The 24497-nt window shown below is 40.2% G+C and overlaps 1 protein-coding gene across 2 annotated transcripts in view; it reads right to left on the bottom strand.

Moving 5' to 3' along the window:
* syt1a (synaptotagmin Ia) overlaps window positions 1-6732 on the bottom strand; it is a 185179-nt gene extending 178447 nt beyond the window's left edge. The window contains exon 1 of one of the 2 annotated variants that reach the window (XM_037759999.1): window positions 6598-6732. The gene's annotated coding sequence lies outside the window, so the exon portion shown is untranslated. The remainder of the gene's footprint in view (window positions 1-6597) is intronic. The other variant, XM_037760001.1, reaches the window with a different exon arrangement.
* Between the last annotated feature and the right edge of the window lie 17765 nt (window positions 6733-24497).

Below are 24497 nucleotides of genomic sequence, written 5' to 3'. Positions count from 1 at the left end.
ATTAAAAAATTGTAGGAGGGCAAAAGCAATTTCCCCCTAAAGGGGATTTTAAAATTACAGCTCTCAGACTGGAAGTTTTGCCATAAAATCATTTTCTCGTCTTTACCTATCACAATGAAAACACCTCCCCTCTGCCACCATCGCTGTACGTGTACACCCAAGGTAACTTCTCTAAATGAAAATCTCTCTGACAGACAAAGCCATGAAATAAAGCCTCCTTAAATACACTTTGTACAGGTTATTGTACATTTATGGCAGGCAGTCAAAATTAATAACATCCTGTACTATATTATTTTGTAAAGACTTTCTTTGGGAAGACAAAAAACCTGAATTATAACATGAATTTACTCTGAAGCCATTCACTTATGTGCATTTAATTAAGCAGACGTATCCAACACAGACTTGTTTTTTGACTGGATTCATTAGACATTGTTCAGGCTGTGGTGGCGCTGATCCTTTCCGGCTCTCTGCGACTTAACGATAACTGTTTTGGCCAAGTTGCAGCTGATAAATATGAATTTAAATGCAGTCGTATATACAATGGGCTTTTGTCACAAATCGAACAATGCTTTGGTTCTTCTGCACAAATGAAAACACCCTTATAAGCTTTGTTGTATTGTGAGCAAATGTCCCACTCATGCTCTGTTATATTCAGCAGCTTTTACACCATGTGATGTTACACTGTCAAATAAGCTGTGATGGCGTTAGCTGAACTTCAGTTGTCTTTTGTGTAATGCTTTTTAAAAAATGTTCTAAATCAAATGATTGTTGCTGTGACATTTCTATGAAATTGTATTACATTTATAAAGGTTGGCAGATTTCCTTCTTTTCTCTGCCTGGCCATGGTCGCTGCAAGCTCAAAAGTACAAAATGATGAAACTACTCTGTCGAACTTTTAGTGACTTTAGTGACTTCAACTGTAGTGACTTTTAGTCACTTTATTGAAGGTGTTTGATAGTAAATATTTAGGTAAAATCTGTAAATTAGCATTATTTCTTTGCATAACTTTTAGTGCCATCACTTTATTGGAAGCGTTTGATTGTAATAATTTGGGGAAATCTGTCAAATTTTTTTTTTTCTCTGCAGAACTTTTAGTGTCATCACTTTATTGAAGGATTTGATTGTAATAATTTCGGGAAAATCCGTAAAATAACAGTATTTCTTTGCATAACCTTTAGTGCCGTCACTTTATTGAAGGATTTGGTTGTAATAATTTCGGGAAAATCCGTAAAATAACAGTATTTCTTTGCATAACCTTTAGTGCCGTCACTTTATTGAAGGATTTGATTGTAATAATTTCGGGAAAATCCGTAAAATAACAATATTTCTTTGCATAACTTTTAGTGCCGTCACTTTATTGAAGGTGTTTGATTGTAATGATTTAGGGAAAATCTGTAAAATAACAGTGATTTTCTCTGCAAAACCTTAAATGAAAATTTCTGTAAATTTATTGTTTTCGACATTTATTTGAATTAGGACATTTCCCTTTAATTTGCAGCCACTGCTGCTAGTCATTTGACAGCTTTTTTATAACTTTTTTATTTTTTATTTACAATGTACCTACTTTAATGGCATTATTTGTATAAGAATAATGTATGTGTCTCTGTTTAGCTCTGTCAATAGAATGTGTATGTGTTTATTATGTGAGAGCACGTGCGTGTGGATTGATCATGTAATCTGAGTCTTATCTCGGCGGGTCTACAGAGATCAGTCAAACACTGAGCTTCAAATCAGGACTTACACCAAGATAATTAGCTTATCAGAGTTAGGCCTTTAAAACAACGCTGATACTAGTTAGCCTATCAATAATAGCTATGAGGAGGACCTTCTCCTGTTAGTGCATTATTACTGAACACTAGGGCTGTCAAAATCGGCCAAAGTCTGAATATTCGTTCTAACAAAACACATCGGTTTGAACTATTCAAATATCTATTTTTGCACATTATGTCCATTACACGGGGTCGTAGCTTTGAACTGAACTTTTGTCGGACGCACTGTTTCTAGCTATTCCTCTCACTCGCTTTGAAAGTGCCATAATGGACGAGGAACGGCTGATTCGTGAAGTTGAAATGAGGAGTTATCTATACGGTAACTCCTCATTTCATTACAAAAAAACGAAATAAGGTGGCAGCTGGCTGGAGGGAGATCGCCTGAAAGTTTCCTACATGCTGTTGGCTATATTGTATGTCATTTCCAGTTAATATCACAATATAATTATTCTGTTTATAAAGTACAAACGTTGGAAGATAACAAGTACTACTCAGTCATCTTTTAAGTGGTTACATCAGTCAGTCTAATCTCAAGCTCACAGCTAATCGGTACATAGTTTGTTTATAATGACATAACGTGACGCTTGCTGTTAGGACACGCCGTCGTTCTCTCTGCGGCAGAGTTCAGCTTGACCTAATGTTACATTTCATTTTCAAATACTAAAAGTGACGTTGTGTGACTCCCATGCATTCAGTGGGTGCGAGGCAGACAGCCGCAGCAGTGCTGCTTTTCACAATCAAATATTCATTTTCATTCAATTTCATTTCCATCTCAATCATTCTCTTTTTCCCTGAATCTTAATTCACAACCCCCATTTAGACTCTCTAATTTGTATTCACCAGGTTGATTCTGACCAAAGTGCTACAAGTGCCAAAAGACACTGCAAAAAAAATCGATCTAAATTCTCCCTAAAGTGTGTTGGAGTAGCTCCGTCATGAAGCACTTAATACGATTTTGGCCAGAAATGATCAGTATGATTGAAATGTCTGGGTTGAGGATGAACATAATATGCTGCCATTGTCAGGGAAAATCAATTTCGGTAAATTATTTAGCTTTCTTTAATTTGGTTTATTTAATAGAGTTCGACCGATGGGTCAGAGTGTGAAATATTCAAAACAATCTCCCCTGTTTTGACCCTGGAAAGCAATCTATGTGAATAAAACTCGACTCACATTTAAATCCTTCAATAGAAAAAGAAGCCGATTTGCGTACAAGCTCGAGGAGAGATTTAGAAGACATATTGAAAAAATAAGTTTAAATCCAATGTACATGCTTTAATTTGCAAAACAACATTGTAGAAAATGATCTCAGTCGGTGGTGCCACGGCGGCTCTTTAACGAGCGGTGTTCAATATTTCATTTCCATGAAGAAAAACAAACACAGTTAATAGGAAAACTGTGTGCAGTGCAGCCATGTTTATTCGGAGGAATCGAAACACTCTGCAAGTTAATTTAGCGAGATTTCATACTTGATGATAGAAGAAGTACACTTGACGAGCGATGCATATATGAACTTTGTGTTATTCTTATTATTTTTGGTTCTACACAGAAAGCTGCTTCTCTCTTTGTGCGGCTGAATATATGCAGTTAAAAAATGTAAATGACAGATTGATCGATTGGAGTGTATTTTGTTCGTTCTCATTTCAAGGTCAGTTGATTGCATGCTACATTAGCTTGATTTACAGTGTTCAATCAATGTATTTGACCTACTGTAGCAGTGGTACAGGACTGTAATTAATAGTCAATCAATAATCAACTCCTATGGACCTCATTATTTTATACAGGACTGAGCTCCTTAAAATAATACAATCATGTAATCCATCAGCACATCATCATTCACTGTATTCATATATTGATTATGATGGTACATGGATGAGAAGACGGGGATTATAGGGAGGTACTTGGACACGATTGGTTACGTTATTATCACGATACGATTGGGAATTGAAACATTTTTGCGATATGCTGAGTATTGTGATAAGATATATTGTGATTAATTACCTTTTTTCAACTGCAAATTATGCAATTTGTCAAAATCAGTTTAGTCTAATAGGATACAGTGTTCATCTCAGAGTTTTCGTTCACTTTTCTTAAGGTTAGAGGTCAAGGGACCCCGTTGAAAATGGCCATGCCAGTTTTTCCTCGCCAAAATTTAGCATAACTTTAGAGCATTATTTAGCGCTCTTCCCGATGAGCTAACATGACATGGTTCGTACCGACCCTTATTCAAATTCTTAACCTAATTCCTTAGGTTTTCTAGTGTCATATGATACCAGTATCTTCACTCTAGGATTAAGACTGAGCCCGCTACAACCTCTGAAAGACAGAATAGTGGCCAGAATAGCGGGCCGTCGGATTGCTCAGAGGTTAGTAGTTTATATAATACAGGATCGATACTTGATGTTTGTGTATCGATACAATATTGGCACGCAAAATATTCAGATACTATGCTCTATCAAGTTTTTACACCCCTACTATCAAGAAGAGCAAGACAACTAGTCCAGAGGCATCCATCTCCACCAGCATGAGTCGTCTCTGTGGTGACAGTGTCACTGATCTGGGCACGTCCCTCCTCACAGTCGCCCACCACCAAATGGCCACGCAAGGTCAAATCATAAGAGAGATGCTATTTATAACCTCCCATTTTCGTATTGCTATTCGGAGCAGAAACAAACACACGTCTCATTATTTCTCTGTCCTGCTGCTTCTGTGACACTCACGCTCCCCTCCATCTTTTTGATAAAAACTGATCCTAAGTGAGAGGCTTCAGCCAAATGCAAAAAGGAAGCCTGACAGTTGCCCTTTTATCCTTGCCTTTGGCTTTTTGAAAAGTTTACTCGAGATTACTCGGGCCAGCAAAAAAGGTTAGCGTTGCTCGGACATCAGGCTGGGGGCTTGTACTTTTAATCATTAATAGCTCTTTAACACGCCTGATAAAACATGACGACACCTCCGGCAAAAGCTGACTGGCCACTTGATCAGTTTGGGAGTCAACATCTACCCCCGCTCTCTCAAGCTTGGTTTAGGCTTGCCGTGCTCGAACACCTGTAACACTGGTAACACTGACTACAAGTGTTACAGGGGAGGGAGGCCGGACACACAGCCATCCAACGTTAAAGATCAAAGTCAGAGCTCTACAGATATTGAGCATCATCTTTTCTAGTAAAATGCCCGGTGTATTCAATAACACCGGTGTTGTCACAAGTTTATTAACCGGCGGGGGAAAATTCCCCTCACTGTGACATCCCTAGCTTGTTGTAAACAAGATCAGAAGATGTTGTGCTTTTAACAGCTATAAAAGATGAATTCATAATATCTCTAGAGCTTCATCGTGTTCCAAACTCATATCACACAATTTCAATAAAAGAGTGCCGGGGCGCCGATTACACTCAGTCAGGGCTCCCTGAAACCCGAGAGTATGAAAAATCTCCCTCTACGTGTTTCAAAAAGCTATTGCCAGCCCACAGTCCACGCTGCATCCATCAGTTGCAGGCGCAGCCTCAGCCTGTCTGATTCAGTTAGTGCTTATGAAATGGAGCATCTGCAGAAGCTCCCAGAGAGTATGTAAACATAAGCTCTGCCTTGGGAAATGAGCAGAGGGGTCATTTAGATTTGGGTGGGGGGCGGGGGGGTAAGCATGGAGTGCTGCTTGGCTCCTCACTCTCTCTGTCACCTGGTAACAGTTTGACACACGGGAGCTTCCTGGCTAATGTATTGCAAGCGCTAGGCTAAACAGCAACACCTGAGCAACCTCAAACCCACTCCCCCTCCCCTCCTCTCCCTTTTTCTTTCTCTCCTGTTGGCTGATCCTGCCTCCCAAGATGTTAGGTAATCCGGGAGCAGGCGAGAGGTGATAGGCCGATACTTTATTTGTCAGAGAAGCCGCGGTACAATCACCACGGATATGCTTGACATGTTTGCCAGGAGCCATCCATTCCATGTGCACTGTGCAGTAGCCATTCAGCAATCTATCAGCGAAACCTGCGGTAGGTGATAAGCCTCCTTTACAGCAAGAGGGAGTTCCACACCAATCACAAAAAATAGCAGATATTGGGTACAATATGCAACTCAAGTGGCTTTTTCAATTGTGTCTGCTCACTGTAGCTTAAAAGATTGTGACTATGAGCGGGAATTCATTATCAATTGTGAGTTTGTATAATAGATTATCAGCAATGAGGTACAGAAAGGAACAAAAGCATGCAGGAGAAAAAGTCACAGACAGAGAGGGATGTCTTGTTCCCCCCTTTCAAATGGCATTACAGCTCATTTCCGAATCAATAGCTTGCCTCTTTCCTCCCTGCCCGAGATAAACCCATCACAATTGAAGGATGGAGGAGAGTGGAGAGGAAAAAAAGACAGGGCACCACAGCCGGCCCATTTTATCTGATGGTAGAGAGGTGAACAAACGGAGGGATTAGCTTCCATGGGATGAAAGCAGCTGCTCGTCTTCCGTCTCCATTCCCCTCCCCTCCCCTCCTCTCCCAGTCTCTCCATCCGCCCACACATCCACACCGTGGTCTCCCCTCGCAACCGGAGACATGCTCTATATGTTGTCGCTGATCTGATAGCGCCAGCTGCGCTCCACCCTGTACCTACAGCAGTTTACCCAGCAAACACAAAAGAGCCTTTCAGTGCACATGGCGATGAAAAACGGGCGCCAAAGATTGGTGGGAGTTGTAGCAAAGTCCCCTGTGGCGCCCACCCTTCCTGATTATGTCACCTAGACACCGATACATCAACACGATACACACCCACAAACCAAACAAGGGACACCCCGTTTCTTTGCAACTTCTGAGGGTAGCCCGAAGAAGAAAATGTGCGCTCTTACCTGGCAACACCTTCAGCTCCAAATCTGCTCGCCCTGACAAGGAGGCATCTGGAGTAGAAGGAGATGGGAGTCTTGATGAGAGAGAGTATGCGTGTGTGTGTGTTTTGTGTGTGTGTGTGTGTGTGTGTGTGAGGCTGGGAGAGAGAAAGAGAGGGAGAGAGCGAGGGAGAGGTGGAGCTTGGTTTGGAGGAGAGAGGGAGGAGGAGGAGAGAAAGAGGGCTGGATGATGACTCTGTCTGCTGTCTATATAGCCAGTCTGGTGGGAGCAGTTTGGACGGCGCTAGATCACCTTTTGTTCAAACACAAGCGGCGGATGCACCTCATGGACGGCTGGGGGAAAGAAACCTGGGGGCAGAGAACGGGAGGAGGAGGAGGAGGAGGAGGAGGAGGTGTGAGAGAGACAAGAGGAGAGACTGTTTAAGCCAGCATCGTCACGCGGCAGTTCCTAGGAATCCCTCCAGTAAGAGGGGCACTGCATCACTGAGTCCTTGGTTGTGATTGGCTGGGTAGTGGGGAGACGCCAAGGATGTTGGGCAACAGAGTGTAACCTAAGATGACCCTTTCTACACATATTAACATGCCCCCCGTTTGTGTTTCTCAGCCCCTCTGGGTTGCCCGTCACCTTCAAGGACACTTCAAAAAAAATCCCCTCCCCTAGGATCCCTGGCAGCATGTCTGTGTGTCTGTGTGTTTGTCAGATCATACCATGACATGCCCTTGCACATGAACAAAACACACATCCTACAAGAACTTGTCCATGAAGGGAAGATGATTTCCCCAGAGGAGGGCTGAGCCTGTCAACAGAAAAGCCACACAAAACACCTGCGAGGACAATCCTTCATTAGAGTGATTGAATATGTTGTCAAACTGACCTCAAAACCAATGGAGAGGTTATATAGTGAGTATTAGGGCTGGGTTGATACGCCCATCTCCCGATTCGATACTATAAAGCATTGTGATTTTTGTCAACTTTTTTAACACTAGACCATGGGAAAAAGTTGAATCATACACTTTTAGGGACTTTTACTTTGAAAAATATCTATATTTATACATTAAAATGTTTGATTTTTAGCAAGTTTGTAGTTAGAGATGTCCTGAAGTGAAATATATCAGTCATTGTCAGGCATTATTTATAAAACAATTTCCCAGCAACCCAAAAATCAAAGAATAAAGAAATTTCCCTCATAAATTAGTGGCATTTTTTTTTTAATTTATAAGGGACATGTAATGTTTTATACTTCTGGTGAATATAAACCATTAATCTTATTTCTATATATGTATTTTGTATATACAGTTTCCTTTGTTAACACCTTATTTTGAAAAACGGACGTAGTAACACATGTATACTTCCGCTAACTTCGCCAAGTCCGTCGATAGCTCTTGCCCGTTAGCTTCGTTCTCTTTATACATCCATGGTCAGCTCCATCGGGGCCGTTTGAATGTATTTAACATAAATGTCAGTATATGGGTGCTCTACAGTTGTAGCATCGGCCGATTTGACCACGGAGATGTGAGTGACGGCTGGCTTGACCGCATGTTACCGCAATACAATAACCTATCCAAGAGTTTGTATGCAGCTTTAGCCGTTATGTCTAGCTCTGCTTTTCCTGACAATGTGCGAAACCTAAAGTGTTTCCATACTTTACTATATGTGTAATGTTTGCCACGTTGGACTTAAAATGTGAGGGTGCAGGTCTTATCAATGCAGACTCTCCGCTGTTTTCAGCTTTTTCACGATACATAGGTGAATCGCTTTTTTTCCCCCCACCCCTAGGGAGTATAGACAAAATCAAATCCAATCTGTAATTTAAAACTACTGATGTCCAGCTGTACATATGGGTTAATTTATTATGTAAATTACAATTTCAATTCTTGTAATTGATGAACTCCGTTAAATGTAAATACAACTGTCGTTAAACCCCTCAATCTTATATAAAGGCTTCAAATTCAAAGGAGGAAATGAAGCGGCTGAGACGTGCCAGCAAAGTGATCACGTGACACGGGATTCATGAATATGGAAAGTGTCTGATAATGCCATTTTTAGCTGCCTCAGGTAGCAAACAAGGTTTTTCTATTGGCTGCACAAGAGAACTGAATAAAAGCAGCGCCCAGCTGCACTCAAAGGTCAGACAGAAACCGGCAGGCTGCAGGATGAATAGAGCTCTCTGTCTTGTGTTTTGCCATGAAAACATAGAGACAGACAGTCCACATGATGTGAGATGTGAGACCCTGAAAATGATAATATAAGTGTAGATAATGGATGGATGAAAGTGCAAATCATTTACTTAAAATAAAATTACAAAATAAGTCTCATGTCAGCGTGGGTTCCCTTGGTGCAATTACATTATTTTATGGTATTTAAAGTTAGATAATATATGCTAAGATATTCATATATCAATATGAACTTAAACAATTGCACAATTCAGTTTACAATAATTACTCTGTAGTTACATATGACATTGTTATTAGCTTAAATCAATCTCATCATAAGGTGTAAGATGTATTTCTTTCTCATCATATCATTGTGGAATCAGTCTGGTCAAGCCTCGTCCAAATACCAAGAAAAGACTGTTTCCACTGATGAGTCACATACTGTAGCACCCTGGAGTGATCTCTCTTTATATCCAGCTCTTAAAAGGTCACCCTCCTCTCCAGCATCGCTTTGTTTTTTATTACAAGAATCAAATAATCAATAGTCCGTTTATAGAAACAAAACATTTTCATTAACAACTATGAGAGCATAATCTGGACCCGACCAAAAAAAGGACTTGACTGATAACTGAAAAAAAATATTTTACCATAAAAAGGAAGCTGGAGCTTTCGACCATATCACATGAACAGGTGATAATTGGGAATAAAATGAAGTCAATATGGCAGATATGTCCTAAAAAATGGAAATTTGAGCATCTACAATTTCAAATCGCAGGATGAGGAGGAAATTGCAATATTTGTTGAAGGTGAGATGTGTGTGAAAATACCATTTTAAATTAAATATTGTCGTGTCCTGACCTACACATCATATTCTACACACTTAAGAAAACATCTTTGTTTGGTACAGAGCTTCTGACATAGTATTTAGACCCTTATAGGCAATTAAAGCTTTGCATTAATACCCCTGGTAAATGATACCCAGGTTGCCTAGCAACTATTTAAGGCAGAGTGAGGCAGTTTGAAGCTTTTCAGGAAAGTCATATCTGTAACGTTACCTCCTCAGTTGACGAAGGTATTGAGGGATCAATGTTTGCTTTTGTGTAAAGCCCGATATTGGCTCAGTGTATCAGTCTAGCCTAAACAAAATATCCTGCCAAAGTAAAAACCTTGTCCTTGGGTGTCCCCAGCCAAGACGCCGGCCATGGGTAGTACACTGATTACTGGCCTTAATGGCAGTTTGTCTTGATATGAAAGAGCTCATTGGTTCTGGAGGGGCTCCACTGGCACACTGACACTGTCAACAACAGGAGCACCAGCTGCATCCTCCCTGGTCCTGTTCAGAAATAGCCTGGCCCCAGTCGGGGCCCTGGCCCTGTACCAGTCTGCAGGCCCAGCTACACGAGCCTGGCTCAGAGTCCTCCGGTCCTGGAGGACAGGGGCGTCTCTAAGGCAAACGACGGGGCAATAAACATCGCTGACCTCTCGCTGTACGAGCGGTTTCCTTTGTCACAGAGTCTCTCATCTAATGGGCTCAGGACAAAATCAAAGTGACAATATTAATCATGTGATGGGGAAAATTAATTAGAGGGGCAATAAAGGACGGAGTCCCTTCCCCCGTCTTCCAACATACAGCAGATAGCTCATTACTGCTTGGCTCAGTGAGTGATGAAAGGGTGCCGGGATGGTTTTGAATGTGGCCAGTTAATCGAATATAAAAAATTAATATTCGATTGTGACTACCACGGCTGTCTGTCTCACACGCACTGAATGCACCACATGACAGGAGTCACACAACGTCACTTTCATTAATTGAAAATGAAATGTAACGTTAGGTCAAGCTGATAATTCAACAACAACCGTAATGATGGCAGAAAACTCGGCCGCAGAGAGAGCGGCATTGTGTCCTTGCGGCAAACGTCACGTCACGTCACGTCACGTCACGTCAACAAACCACTTACCCATCAGCTTTGTGCCCAATGGACGGACGGATGGACACTAGAATAGTTCTTATGTGTTTTTTTAGAACGAATATTCAACATAATTTTTGTCCCTACAGCAATGGTGCCAATCAATAAAATCCATCTCACTAGAGTCATTCAAAAGGCTGCACAATGAGCATTTTGAAGTACCTATGGTTATAAAACATGCACTACAAAAACATCAGAGGACTCTCGTCTTAATTATTTAGTCCAACAAACCAATCACACAGCTCTTTTCAAGGTGTTGAAGCGGAAAAACTCTTGTTGTCAGTTTCTCTCCCAGTCGATGTTATTCCCTCATTAGAAAATGTCACAAAGGCCATTGATTGTTTTCACGCTTCCGACACGGCCGGTTGCTTTTGAGCAGTGTTCTTCAGAGGCGTTAGTCATCCACACCTGGCTGAGTGGATCAAAACCTCGCTTTGGTCCAATCAGCCCTTTGCCGGTGTGTGATTCATAGAGAGAGAGAGAAGCTTGCCCTGCTCTGACTGTATGTCTGCACGCACAGAGCCCCGGGAAGCCTGGTGTTCCTCTCTCTTGTTTACAGATCGACAGCATCTCTGGGAGAAGCTGGGCGACAGCCTGTGACAGACTGATGGATGATGTGACACCCATGTGTCATCCCTGCATCCCCCCCTCCTCTATTCTCCCCTCACCCACTCGCCGCCTGAGGTGAGGACGGAGGAGAGCATGTGATGCATGTAGCTTAAAAGTTGCACCTTTTTTTTCCAAATCGTGTATGTAGAGAGAAAAGGCCTGATGGGTAAATGGTGGGCGGCTGTCAGCTCGCCTGATTGTTAACGGCCTAGACCCGCCGAAGATGACGATGCTCAGGAGCGGACGAGATGGGTGACAAATAGAGGTGACAGGACACGAGGGTGCCAAATGAAATCTGCATAGAAATGAGCGAGCACCACCTCCCAAAAAACAAAAATTACACATTTCAAGATGTCATTGTAAAGAGAAAACGGAGTTGCCCACGAGGGCGGGATAAAAACTACCGTCGCGGTCAGCTAATGGACACCGCCTGAAAGATCAGACTGTAGTCACACTCTGGAGAAAATGTCATGCATAACTAACCGTCATCGACTCGTCAATGCTGCTGCATATTAAGTCACATTAGCAGGAAGACCCATAGGGTGTCGAAAAGAATAACAATACATGTAAACTAACCTAAAGAAATATTTCTCCATCATGTTACAGTCAATATTTAATTAGAATTTTGGCTTTTGCGATGTATAAAACTGGACATAATCAATGAACATTTTGATGAGGTGGTCTGGGTAATAGGCTCCCGTTGAAATTCAAATTAAGAGCTTAAACTCTCTCAGACATGTCTGCCAATTTCCCAGATCTGTAAAGCAAGTAAACAGCTCTAAGTAATGTTTTGTATGCTGTTGGATGGACTAATCTGCTTACATTGATTTTATCTACCCGGACCATCACTTAAACCCTCCAAACCGCATATTCACGGGAAAGATGGCAATTAGGAAACCATTGGGCTCAGATTCAATATCGAATGACAAAGATTTCTTATGTAACGTATTTTCAATCACACCCTCTGTGATTCTCCCAATCACAGCATACTAGAGGGAGATCAATAACGTTCCTCCACAACACTCCATGATGTGGAACCGGCTACTTTGTGAAGTTGTTATCAAACTTGTGCATTTGCAGAAACAAATCTGTTTGTTGAAAAATGGCTGCTGAAAGCTCACAACCACGTTTTTGATTTTGTAAAGCCATTTAGGGGGATCTATTGGCAGAATTGGAATATAATCGATTAAAATATTTAATTGTGATTAATCGCATGATTGTCCAAATTAATCACACATTATTCTAATCTGTTCAAAATGTACCTTAAAAGGGAGATTTGTCAAGTATTTAATACTCTCATCACCCCGGGAGTGGGAAAATGTGCTGCTTTATGCAAATGTGTGAATATATTTATTATTGGAAATCAATTAATAACACAAAACAATGACAAATATATTATTATATAATATATATAAACTGAGCCCGCTACGCTGAATCTGTTAATCCTTGGATCCAATCGTGGCAAAAACTACTTAAATTCAGTTTAGTAAAAACATTTCAAGTTATATAATGTTTATAAATTGACTAACACAACAGTTTTGGCGCTTAACTAATCCAAGAATCCTGAGGGGGTTAGAAATCCTGTAATGTTTTCCCACCACTGAGCCTGCTAATGGTTTCTATTGTTATGGCAAAATTGAGTTCTGGAGATTAGCTTAAAGCTGAGACATGGTGAGGTAACTCTCTAAATACACTAAGCGCACCACCGACTACAATAATATATCTAGTCTGTCACGTGCACACAAATGAGCAGGTAGAGGTGGCTATATTTTATCACATGCTGAGGGTCAAGAAGTTTTAAAGATAAACGTACTGAGTCTGCAAATCAAATCCTCCACTTACAAAAATCAGCTAAGCATAAACAGAAATGTCCTTCACTTGGTCCATCAACCCTGATCCTCTCCGGGGTCATTCAAGTAGAAGGTGTACTTCCTCTTATCAGTGCATCCAGACCTCCAACAAGCCTTATCGCCCGACTTGCCCCGGAGATGTTTGGGCCAGCCATGCACCGACGCCTCCACACCAACACATGATAACACCTATGATCATACATCGACCCGTCTGTCATTTTCAGGTGCTTGATAAATGGGGCTAGCATGTTTGCCTGAGAGCACATCGTCCACTTATAGGGGCCAAGATGGCTACTTGTGTGCCTCCCAGTGACAGCGCAAGCCAACTCCACATAAAGTGCCTTAAAGGTAATATATAGTCTGGCTGTTGGATACATTGATGGTTCTGCAGTGTGTGAAATAACCCCCTTGATACGTGAGATCTTTTCTCTGCTCACCCAAGGGCGACAAATCATGCCCATATATGAAATAAATCAATGCGTTGTTGTGTCGATATCATACTGTATGACATGTTTTAGAAGAAAAATGGTGGTCCTTAAGTCTTAGAAAGATGAAATCTCATTTATCATACAATGTTATTGTCAATGCACAAGGAGAAAACACTCAGTTTATCTTTGTCACAGGGTCTTTGTCGTACAGTTTTGTCCTCTAAAACATTTTCAGGTCACCTGCTGAGGATATCTGGTGATCACAGAAATGAGAGAATCTTATTCTACTGTTGCACAAAAAAAGATAAAAGCAGCGGTTAAACACCAAAAGTCACTGGGTGAGCCGCCTTTGTTTACCCAGCCCTCCAACGTTACAGCTAGATTCATTTTCTACCGATCCGTCCTCAAGTCAATTAGCAACACGCACACCCGACAGACACCGAGCAATAGCTGTATCGAGCAATTTATTCTGTCACAAGCTTCGCTGCTATCGTATTGTTTCAAGGCCAAATTATCAAACCCTCTCTGTGTTGCAGAGCAGCCATTGCTTCCACTGATGATTTACTATCATGTCATTTCCCTCCAGTGGGCCTATTCTTAGTCCGGTATCATTCTCATCGTGTGTTGGAGGGAGGGTTATTTTTAGTCAGGCTTGTCACGTGATGAGTGGAGTCTCACAGCTGTAGGCTACTGGTGCAACATGTTACAGATCCACAGCTCCCAGCCTGGAACAAATGAGCTGGCGTCATGGGGATCTCAGGGATGCATTGAGTAACTTCTTCTTAATAATGCAGACATATTTATATACATACATATTTCTACTATGAAAAAAATAGGTTTACCACTGCATGATCGTTGATGGAAACAAATATGTACTGCCATTAGGGCTGTCAAAGTAGTAGATTGTAGCAAGCTCAGTTTTAAAGCTAGAGTGTAAATACATGGCATCATATGAAACTAGAAAACGTAAGGAATCCATTGGTACCAACCATGTCATACTAGCTTGTCGTGAAGGAGGTTAAATAACACTCCAAAGTCTGCGCTAAATTTTGGAGAGGTAAAACTGGCATGCCCATTTTCAAAGGGGTCCTCTTGACCTCTGACCTCAACATATGTGAATGAAAATGGGTTCTATGGGTACCCACGAGTCTCCCCTTTACAGACATGCCCACTTTATGATAGTCACATGCAGTTTGGGGCAAGTCATAGTCAAGTCAGCACACTGACAGCTGTTGTTGCCTGTTGGACTGCAGTTTGCCATGTTATGATTTGAGCATATTTTTATGCTAAATGCAGTACCTGTGAGGGTTTCTGGACAATATTTGTCATTGTTTTATGTTGTTAATTGATTTCTAATCAATAAATATATACATTCATTTGCATAAAGCAAGCATATTTGCCCACTCCCATGTTGATAAGAGTATTAAATACTTGATAAATCTCCCTTTAAGGTACATTTTGAACAGATAAAATGAATGTGTGATTAATCACGATTAACTATTCTAATCAATTGACAGCCCTAACTGTTTCCAATGGATATCGTCTTAATTTTGACAGCTTCTAATGGAAAAATTGTTTTCTAAATGCACTCAAACAATGGCTCATTCAGTCATATTGTTGTTCCCAGCAGTATTTTTTAGATATGTAATTGCGCCGTGTCAAGAAGACAATCAGCATTTATTACTACTAAAAAGATTAGATTTCATTCTTTGCCTTAAAAGGGTTCAATCTGTTAACAATATCCACTGACTTTGTCCTGCTCTGTAATTTATAATGTGTGAACCAGAACCCACACACTTGATTGAGAGTCATTGAGAAACGGTGACAAAGAAAAAAAAAAAGGTGAATGTAATGACTAATTCTCCAAGGACAGAGGGAATTTTCTGGCTCAGAACTATTAGCCATTCAATAAATTATGATTTAGAAACCGTTTGCTGCTTGAAGGTGTTTGAATAATTACGCTGTTTAAGTACCAAATGTATGCAAAAGCCACGTTGAAGCATTCTTATTTAAATGGGAATTATTCCCACTGGCATTGCTAGAATCTCTTCTATTACTTTTAATTTATTCAGAAAGTTAAGCAGCCACTAACAACAAAGAAGTTCAATTTGATGCACATTTTGAGGCGCCGGAAGTCCAAAGGAGGTCGTGTAATTACGAAGTATCACTCTGCAATTAAGGTTTTGTGTTCTAAATAAACCGGAGCAAAAACAATGAAGCTCTCTTAAAGAACAAAGAGCTGTATTGTAAAGCAGATCCATCCACACCTGAGGAGAGCAGAGCGGTTCTCTAGGCCAGAACAATTAATCAAAGGATGGTTCAGAAGAGATGACAGGAGCGACTGACAGCCTGTAATTTTCCTGGGCAGTATTATCTATAATTTTGCTCATTACATAACACACAGAGACTTCTATCATTACTGAAATGTGCTCATTTAGGTACTTTTTTGCCCACTTTCTGAAGAAGGGAACGTTTTGTCACGCCTTCTTGCTTGATTCGGCTGCTGGTTCTGCACTGTAATTTTCATCTCAGATCATCCACGGTTATCAGTCATGGTCAACCTCATCCCAACTCCCCCACCTTAGAGGAAAATACTTTGGCTCGATGCTTTCAGAGAGCGGAGGAAAAATGAAAAGGAGGTGGACCCGCTTACAAAAGTCAGACTGAGAGGAAGAGCCATCATTCTTTCGAAAGGCTGTAATCTAAAACTTTCTTTTCCGTAAAGTTTTTTGACAGAGTGTCAAAACAGCAGGAGCAAAGAAAATGGGAGGTCAGGAGTCATGTCGGCTTAAAGCTCCCTCAATTGGTTTACGCTGCTTGCTGGCTTTAGCACTGAGCAGACTGTAGTTTTACTCCCCTGCAAATTCTTATGACGCTTTCACAAGCCACAGTCCGATTGTCTCGTCCGAATCAGAGTGAAATTGATTCTTTTGGTTTGTTTTCTATTTAGTCTGGTTCGGTTTCACAGTGTACGAATTAAAACCGACCAAATAAAAAGATTAATTTGCTGAGGGGAGTGTACAAAGAAGAACATTTATCTTTTTCATCTCGAGAGCTGCCACTTCTATGTAGGGAATCGCGGACTTTGATATATGTTTTTTTTCACTTTGACTCTGCACTGATCTACTAGGCACACAAATCCCTTCTCCAGTTCATCTTTAACGACTTTATAAACTTCACAATTTGAGTAGACTTTATTGAGCATATTCTGTATGTTCTCTTCGGGCCAAGATGTCAAGCAAACATCAGACTTGCAGAAGTCAAAGTCAGTCCTCTACCACTCATGTTAACCCGTCGTTTACCTGTGTCGATCTCAACAAATGCCTGCACAGGAAGCCTGCGTTTTGGTACACTTGGAAACAGCCCAAGACCACCTCTTACAAGCGGTCTCGGATCGGTTGTTTTGGTCCGCACCAGAGTACGATTACTGTGTTCACAAATGCCCAAACGAACCACACCAGGGTTCGATTAAAACAAACTAAATGTTGGCTTGTGAAAGCACCCTTAAAAAGGCAGTATATGGGACACAGTGATGTGAGAGTGATTGCCGATGACTTCTTCTATAATTCACTCATGATCTTGAGTGAATGATATAATGAGGACGATGACATGAATGTTATTAGACCTGGCTAATCTGACAACCTACATCATTTTATATATATGTCTGGTTTTAGACACTCACCATTTGCTTTTTTCACTGGGGTTCAATCTCTGGGTTTGGCTCTGTCCTCTGAGGTTTTACTATATCTGCGATATGATTTCATCCTCAAGAGCAGCTCTGGTTTTCTCAGATATTTGGACAGAAAATATGATCTTGTTGAAAGAAATGGGTTGCGCAATTTTAGTTCAATTTAGCTGTGATTTGGCCGGGTGTAAGGAGAGTTGGCGTTCAGGAGTATGGGATTTCTGTTTTCTTTTAATACTACAGTGTTTACTTTCACAATGGAAACATGAAGGAGCGAAAGAGGACATCTTTGAAGTATGGAGATACTGGAGGCAATAATCAGTGAATTAGTAGTAACGGAAATGTGTATATCAAGTTTCATTGTATAATCCTGTCGATGTTTTAACTGACAAGTCGGCAGATCAATTAGAGTTTGCTGGATAGGTATTGTAAGCGTTATATTTAGGTGGATCAAAATAACAAAACCACCTGGTTATCATGCAATATAGTAATCAACACAGACTCACAAAAAACGTCCAATATGTTCTATTTTCATAACTATAGTACATCTATCGGAAGGCTGTGGTTTCTGTTCTGTATGTATATTTAACATCACAGGTTAAATATGGGAAGAGTAATGCTCCATTCTTAAATCTCACGAAACTGTAACTCTAGACAATCTTCCTCTCCTTATGCTCTAGATTAGAAGGGACAATACCAGAGCATTTACTTTGAACATTATGTCCATTAGGCTTTTAGGAGAACAACAGCATAGTCATTTACTACTGATATAACAGGCAGGTCTCATTTCAGCCCATTTTCCAACAGGTAGGCTAAACAAAATTGCAGGAAATTAAAATGTATTACAGCCAAAAGGTGAACGGGAAATTGCTGTAAAAATGAACACCGAAGCTCTCAGGTTATGAAATGTCATTAACAGTCTGGCGAGGCCGGCAGCCTATGGAAACAAGGATACGTTGTTTAGACTAACATTTAAATAGGTGGAAATTACAGCCTTCAAGCGCTGCCATGGAAGTGTGCTTCGGCTGCTATATTAACTCCTTAGCCCGGTGAAGTGTATGAAGCTGTCATCTGGCGGCCCGTAATCAAACGGCAGCACATGTCGATGTGGTGGCCATTAGATCCCATGAACTTCAATAAGTATTTCTTTTAATTTGTTTATCTTTTCATCTTTATTACTGGAGCATGTTTGGCATATGACGGAGATACACTCGTCAACATCGCAAATGGAAGCGTGGGGATTGGATAAAGTGAAACGGATTTGGAGACGATCATCGCCACCGGATGTTTTTGTATCGTCATATTTTTCTTGTGCAACATATGCTGCCTTCAAATGAAACTTGCGAGCTTGTGTTTTATAACATGGGAAGTGGTGTACGCAATATGCTTGGCGTTCAAGTGGTTAAGTCGTGAGAACACCGCCGCTAAGCAACAGCAATATTAACGTTACTGTCGACGTCTGGAAGCCACGGAGGCTAACAATTTAGTAGCAAAGGCATAATGACAGAGGAAGAATATGAATATTAACATTTTCCTCAGACCTATTATAAAATGATGAAGAAAAACAATATACGACTAAAATTACAATATATTCACTTATTGTGCACCTGAAAAATTAACGTCAACAAACACGTCATAACTGGTGAACTCGGAGCTTTCAGAAACGTTCCAGGTTGTGAATACCACAAGAGAGGGGGGCGTTCATATGGACTCTTCTTGTGAACACAGTAAACACGACCCCATTTGAAGGCACCAATAAATGGACTTTAGGCTACAACTGCATTTCGTTGTGCAACCCTGTGTTGTAGTATGACAATAAATGAAAAATCCTGAGACACAATGTTAGATTTCATTGAAACTATGAAATCACCTGGTGAAAAATCATCTAACAAGTAAGCAGCTAAAGGCCAAGAAGTCAGTAACCATACTTGACCATATTGTGCAGCTCTGTTTTTTACTGCTACATGCAACTTTCCGTGACCTTTTACATTAAAGAATAGGATTGTGACTATAAATGCCAGCTCACCCAGGCAGACCAGAAACTATGTAGTATGTGCTGTTAAACATCTAGTGTCATGAGCTGTTGTACAATTAAGACTTCTAACCTTCTAACATACTGTATGTCCATGTTTTCAGCTGAACTTCCATCCTCATATTTAGCTTTAAGCAGCCAGGGCTGACTATTCCTGCACCATAACTCACCAATCATTGCCACAGCATGGACCAGTCAGAGAGGAGGAGGCCTGATTGCAGCTCATCAGCCTGTCAGCAGGAAGTGCATACTGAATGGAGAAGCCCATGGTCGAGTGGCTTTCCCCGCTGCCACATTTTCCTCACTTGACTGCAAATCAAACGGCTGTTGTTTCAGTCTCGAGATCCGTTAAGTTGCAGAAAAGATGAAAGACGGTCGATTAGTCGGCACGTCTCTTGCCTGTTTACAGCCTCCATTCAACACGAGGTGAGGGAGAGGCTGAGAGAGGCTTATCATTTGAAAAGCAGATGAGGACCCACTGAGGCAAACGCGATGTGTGTGCGGACACGCTGTGACACGTCACGTGATCGGCTGCTCTCTCGCTATCCTGCGCCTGCAGCGAGGTGCCATTGTACAATGCCATTATAGCTGCATCCCCATACACTCCAAGCTGAGCTTATCCTACACACTTCACTTCCACTGCAGTCCTTGGATCCTATAGACGCATCTCCCAGCATGCACTGCAATCCTCTGGCTGCTTTAACACGATTAAAAGTAATGGAAGTGCCCTTGAGAATCTGCAGCCTCCTCTAAACTGTTTGAGAGTGAAGCGCTCCTTCTCTTTTTCCAACACTTTGGCTGTGGGAGCTAAAAGCTGCTGAAGCACTTTTCTCATTTTGCATGCAACAGCTGCAAAAACGGACATTACATGAGGAGTACATTGAGAGAACTGCCAAACATCGATTAGTAACATAAAACAGCCCAGAAATAAAATGCTATACTCTCTGTGCACTAAGCACATTTAATAGATTCAATATGTATTGCGATTTTTAAGTATTTGCGATCAAATATTATGATTTATTGCAATTTTTATTAACTTTTTTAACACTAGACCATGGGAAAAAGCTGAATCATACACTTCTAGGGACTTTTAATTTGGAAAATATCTAAATAAATACAGTAAAAATGTTTGATTTTCAGCATGTATGTAGTCAGAGATGTCCTGAAGTCAAATATATCAGTCGTATATCGGACGTTTTTGAACCCAAAAATCAAAGAATAAAGACATTTCCCTCACAAGTTAGTTGTATTTTTCTTTTTAATTTATAAGTTTTGTTTGCATTTTGTATACATCTGGTGAATATAATTCAATTAAGCTTGTTCTATATATGTATTTTGTATATACAGTTCCTTTAGTTAACGCCTATTTTTTAAAAACGGATGTAGTCGCACGTGTATACTTCCACTAACTTCACCAAGTCCGTCGCTAGCTCCTAACATCAGCTCATGGTCAGCTCCATTGAGGCCGTTTGAATGCATTTAACATAAATGTCTGTCTACTCCATAGTCTAGAAATGGCATGTTTAAATCAAAAATCACTCCTAGTATTAACTGTTCTACATTTCCAACAACTGGCAAATACGTGCCCTTTTATATTCAGAGCTCCCAAGGCATTTCACTAAGAGCTACAATATTGCATCAATTGCTCCAGTTGCAAATTAAATCACCAAATTAGCAGCAAATATCACATTATGCCTCTCAATTACAGACTTTTTAATTAGAGACGGTAAATGTGTTTTGAGTACGCACAGATGCAGATCGACTCCAAATGTTTTCTTTTCATCTGCTTGTCTCGCTGGCTAAAGAAACGGCAGCTCGAGCAGACAACCTCCCACGTATAAGTGCATACCATACTCCCGATACCAACATTTTAGATGCGTTTTTTTTTTTTTTTTAAAAGAAGCGATTCTGAAAATGACAATGTTTGTGAGGCCGGGGAGAAGTGGTTGGTGAGATTTACTTTGGAGACACTGATATCTGAACTGAGAGAGAAAATTGAAGGAAAGCAAGTGAAAGCACACATACGAGGCAAGGTCATCTGTCGTTAGGTGTTTGTCTCTCTGTGGTCTAACAGCAGCAATTCAACCTCACAGGGTTTAAGATGAACAAGCTACAGCTCAGTCAGCCAATTCATGAGGAGTAGATTATTTTATGTGAATACGCAGAGTTGATATTGAGAGTCGAGGCTCTGGTCTCGTCACTCCCGACAAGCAAACACCAAGCGCAGCTGCACAGATGTGGAAGGGTGATTAAAAAAAACATCAACTCAGGGGAGTTAAGAGCCTACAGGTGGATTCTGAGGTAGAGATAGGACTTATAAAATGCAATATGATCAAATAGGTAGAGGCAGTGTCACAAGAAGAGTTGCAAATGCAGAGGAACGAGTGAGCAAGACAGACTTCATCAATACTCAAAAATGTATAAAATGTAAGTCACAGATGTTCCTCAGAAATGTTATGTGGGTTGATGAGGAGATGACCATCAGTACATGCATGAATGATGAGGTTTGCAATAGAGAGGTGAAGTATCTAGTAAATCTACAGTGGACGTTTGTGCAGAAATAACTGCTGCAGCTCCTCCAGACCAACAGAGGTTTCCCGTGTCTTGTGAAGTGACGGGGCTCCGCAGTGAGAAACATTATCGTCTCCAACCGGGTGCCAGTGTCTCCCCTGTTCCCTCCGGCCAAGGTCGGGAGGCTGAGGCAGGAAAAGCCAACACTAGGATCAGCAGTGATTCATGGAGAGACCTTCGTCTGGTCAGCTAACATTAGCAGGTGAAATATAGAGTGATATTGTGGTTTTAGCTGAGGTGTGTCGCCTCACTGTTTTGAGCGATGCTCGTTCATGTCTATGTAGCGCGAGCACAAGCGCGAGCAGCAGGGCGCTGACTTGTGTTGACTTAACGGCCACAGGTGTCGCTGTTAACAAGCATTTCTGATTCTTACAAACAGTCCCTTTAAAAATACTGTGTTTATGTAGATAGTATTTAAGCTAGCCAGCTCAGAAATGAGCAATAACCAAACACAAGACTAGCATTTAATTCATTCTTTATGCAAGTTAACTGTGTTAGAACAAGCAGTATATATTCTTACCTTGGTGTCTCCGCTTGGTAGTCATACCTGCTTATTAAAATGCCACATAAACTACAGTGGTAGCAACAAGTGTTTAGAACTCAATTAACCAAGGCCTATAGAAAGGCAGTTTGGTCATGCGTCATATCCGGGGGGTATTGCGCATGCGCAGTAAAATCTCGCCTGACTCGACCGCAGCTTGAGTGACACTGCGCATGCGTCCTACCCTGAGACCCATATCTGCCTGTGACCCAACCTCCTTTCTATAGGCCTTGCAATTAACAAAAAGAAAAAAATCATGGTGCAGGAAATAAGCAAAGCTGCCTCATCAGGAAGGGTGATGCTAGATTTATGCTGCAACTAAGTCCTTTTCATTTAATTGAGCAGGCAAACATGTTTTTGGGCGGCTTGTTAATATGCCCTTGTACAAATTATTTCTTATATATGTACATTCATACTTCCTGATATGTATATGTTCTTAATATGCCTTGTGCAAAGTATTTCTTATATATCTACATTCATACTTCCTGATATGTATATGTTCTTAATATGCCTTGTGCAAAGTATTTTTTATATATGTACATTCATACTTCCTGATATGTATATGTTCTTAATATGCCTTGTGCAAAGTATTTCTTATATATCTACATTCATACTTCCTGATATGTATATGTTCTTAATATGCCTTGTGCAAAGTATTTCTTATATATGTACATTCATACTTCCTGATATGTATATGTTCTTAATATGCCTTGTACAAAGTATTTCTTATATATGTACATTCATACTTCCTGATATGTGTATGTTCTTAATATGCCTTGTACAAAGTATTTCTTATATATGTACATTCATACTTCCTGATATGTATATGTTCTTAATATGCTTTGTACAAAGTATTTACTTTTATAATTGTAATAGAACTTATTATTTTTAATGGAGCTTCCCAGCAAAAAAAACTTCACAGGATTGTACCTGTATAACCGGCGTGACAATAAACATCTTGAATCTTGAATCTTGAATAATAATTATTATTATTAATAATAATTTCGGCTACGTTTTATATTTAGGATTTTCCTCCCAAAAAAAGGAAGCCCATGAGTTAGTGAAGTTAGTAGTAGTAGTATCATCGAGATTGACAGGTCACCAGTGGTGTAAAAATACTCTGTTAAAAATAAAAGTAATGCATTCAAAATGACGTAAAAGTACTAAAGTATTAGCATCAACATATACTTAAAATACCTAAAGTAAAAGTAGCCTATGCATCATGCAGAATGGCCCTTTTCAGAATAATGTATGTTGGATAATAATTATTGATACATCACTTTAAAGGTTGCAGCTGGTAGATGGGGTTAATTTGAATTACATTACATTGATTAAAATGTTTAATTGCAATTAATTGCCTATATGTTATTGTATGTATATGCTATTTTTGGAAATCAATTAACAACATAAAACAATGACAAATATTGTCCAGAAACCCTCACAGGTACTGCATTTAGCATAAAAAATATGCTCAAATCATAACATGGCAAACTGCAGCCCAACAGACAAACAACAAATGTATTTATTATATATTTATTTTAGCCCTATTTATAATACATCATAATTTATTTGTTGATTATGTTTTGTATTATTAATTTCAATCCGCAATAACTAAAGTTATTGAATAAATGTATTGGAGCAAAAAGTACAATATCTGCCTCTGAATTGTAGTCAAATAGAAGTATAAAGTAGCAGAAAATGACCTCTAAATTGTACTTAAGTACAGTAATTGAGTAAATGTACTTAATTACTTTAATAATTTAAAATACTTAATAACACTAAAATAAAAGATCAAAAATCCATCCAAAATAAAAAAAAATATGAGGCTCTAATTGGGCTACTTGGTTTCAGTCAAATCTGGCAACATTGCAAGTGCCTGAACCAGCTCTGGCTTCACTCTATTTCAGCTCTTACATTATTCTACTTCCTGTTTCTTATCAATAACCAGTGATCAAAGCAGACAGGTGCAATTGCAGGTGGTGGAGTGGCCATACAGCTCCTGTACGGGTAAAATAATCCACAACAAAGGCCTCTGGTGAGGCTCTCGCTGTCTTTCATCTGGCTGA

This window comes from Sebastes umbrosus, chromosome 23, assembly GCF_015220745.1.
Source record: "Sebastes umbrosus isolate fSebUmb1 chromosome 23, fSebUmb1.pri, whole genome shotgun sequence".
NCBI lineage: Eukaryota > Metazoa > Chordata > Actinopteri > Perciformes > Sebastidae > Sebastes > Sebastes umbrosus.
This window is presented reverse-complemented; position numbering and strand designations above follow the sequence as displayed.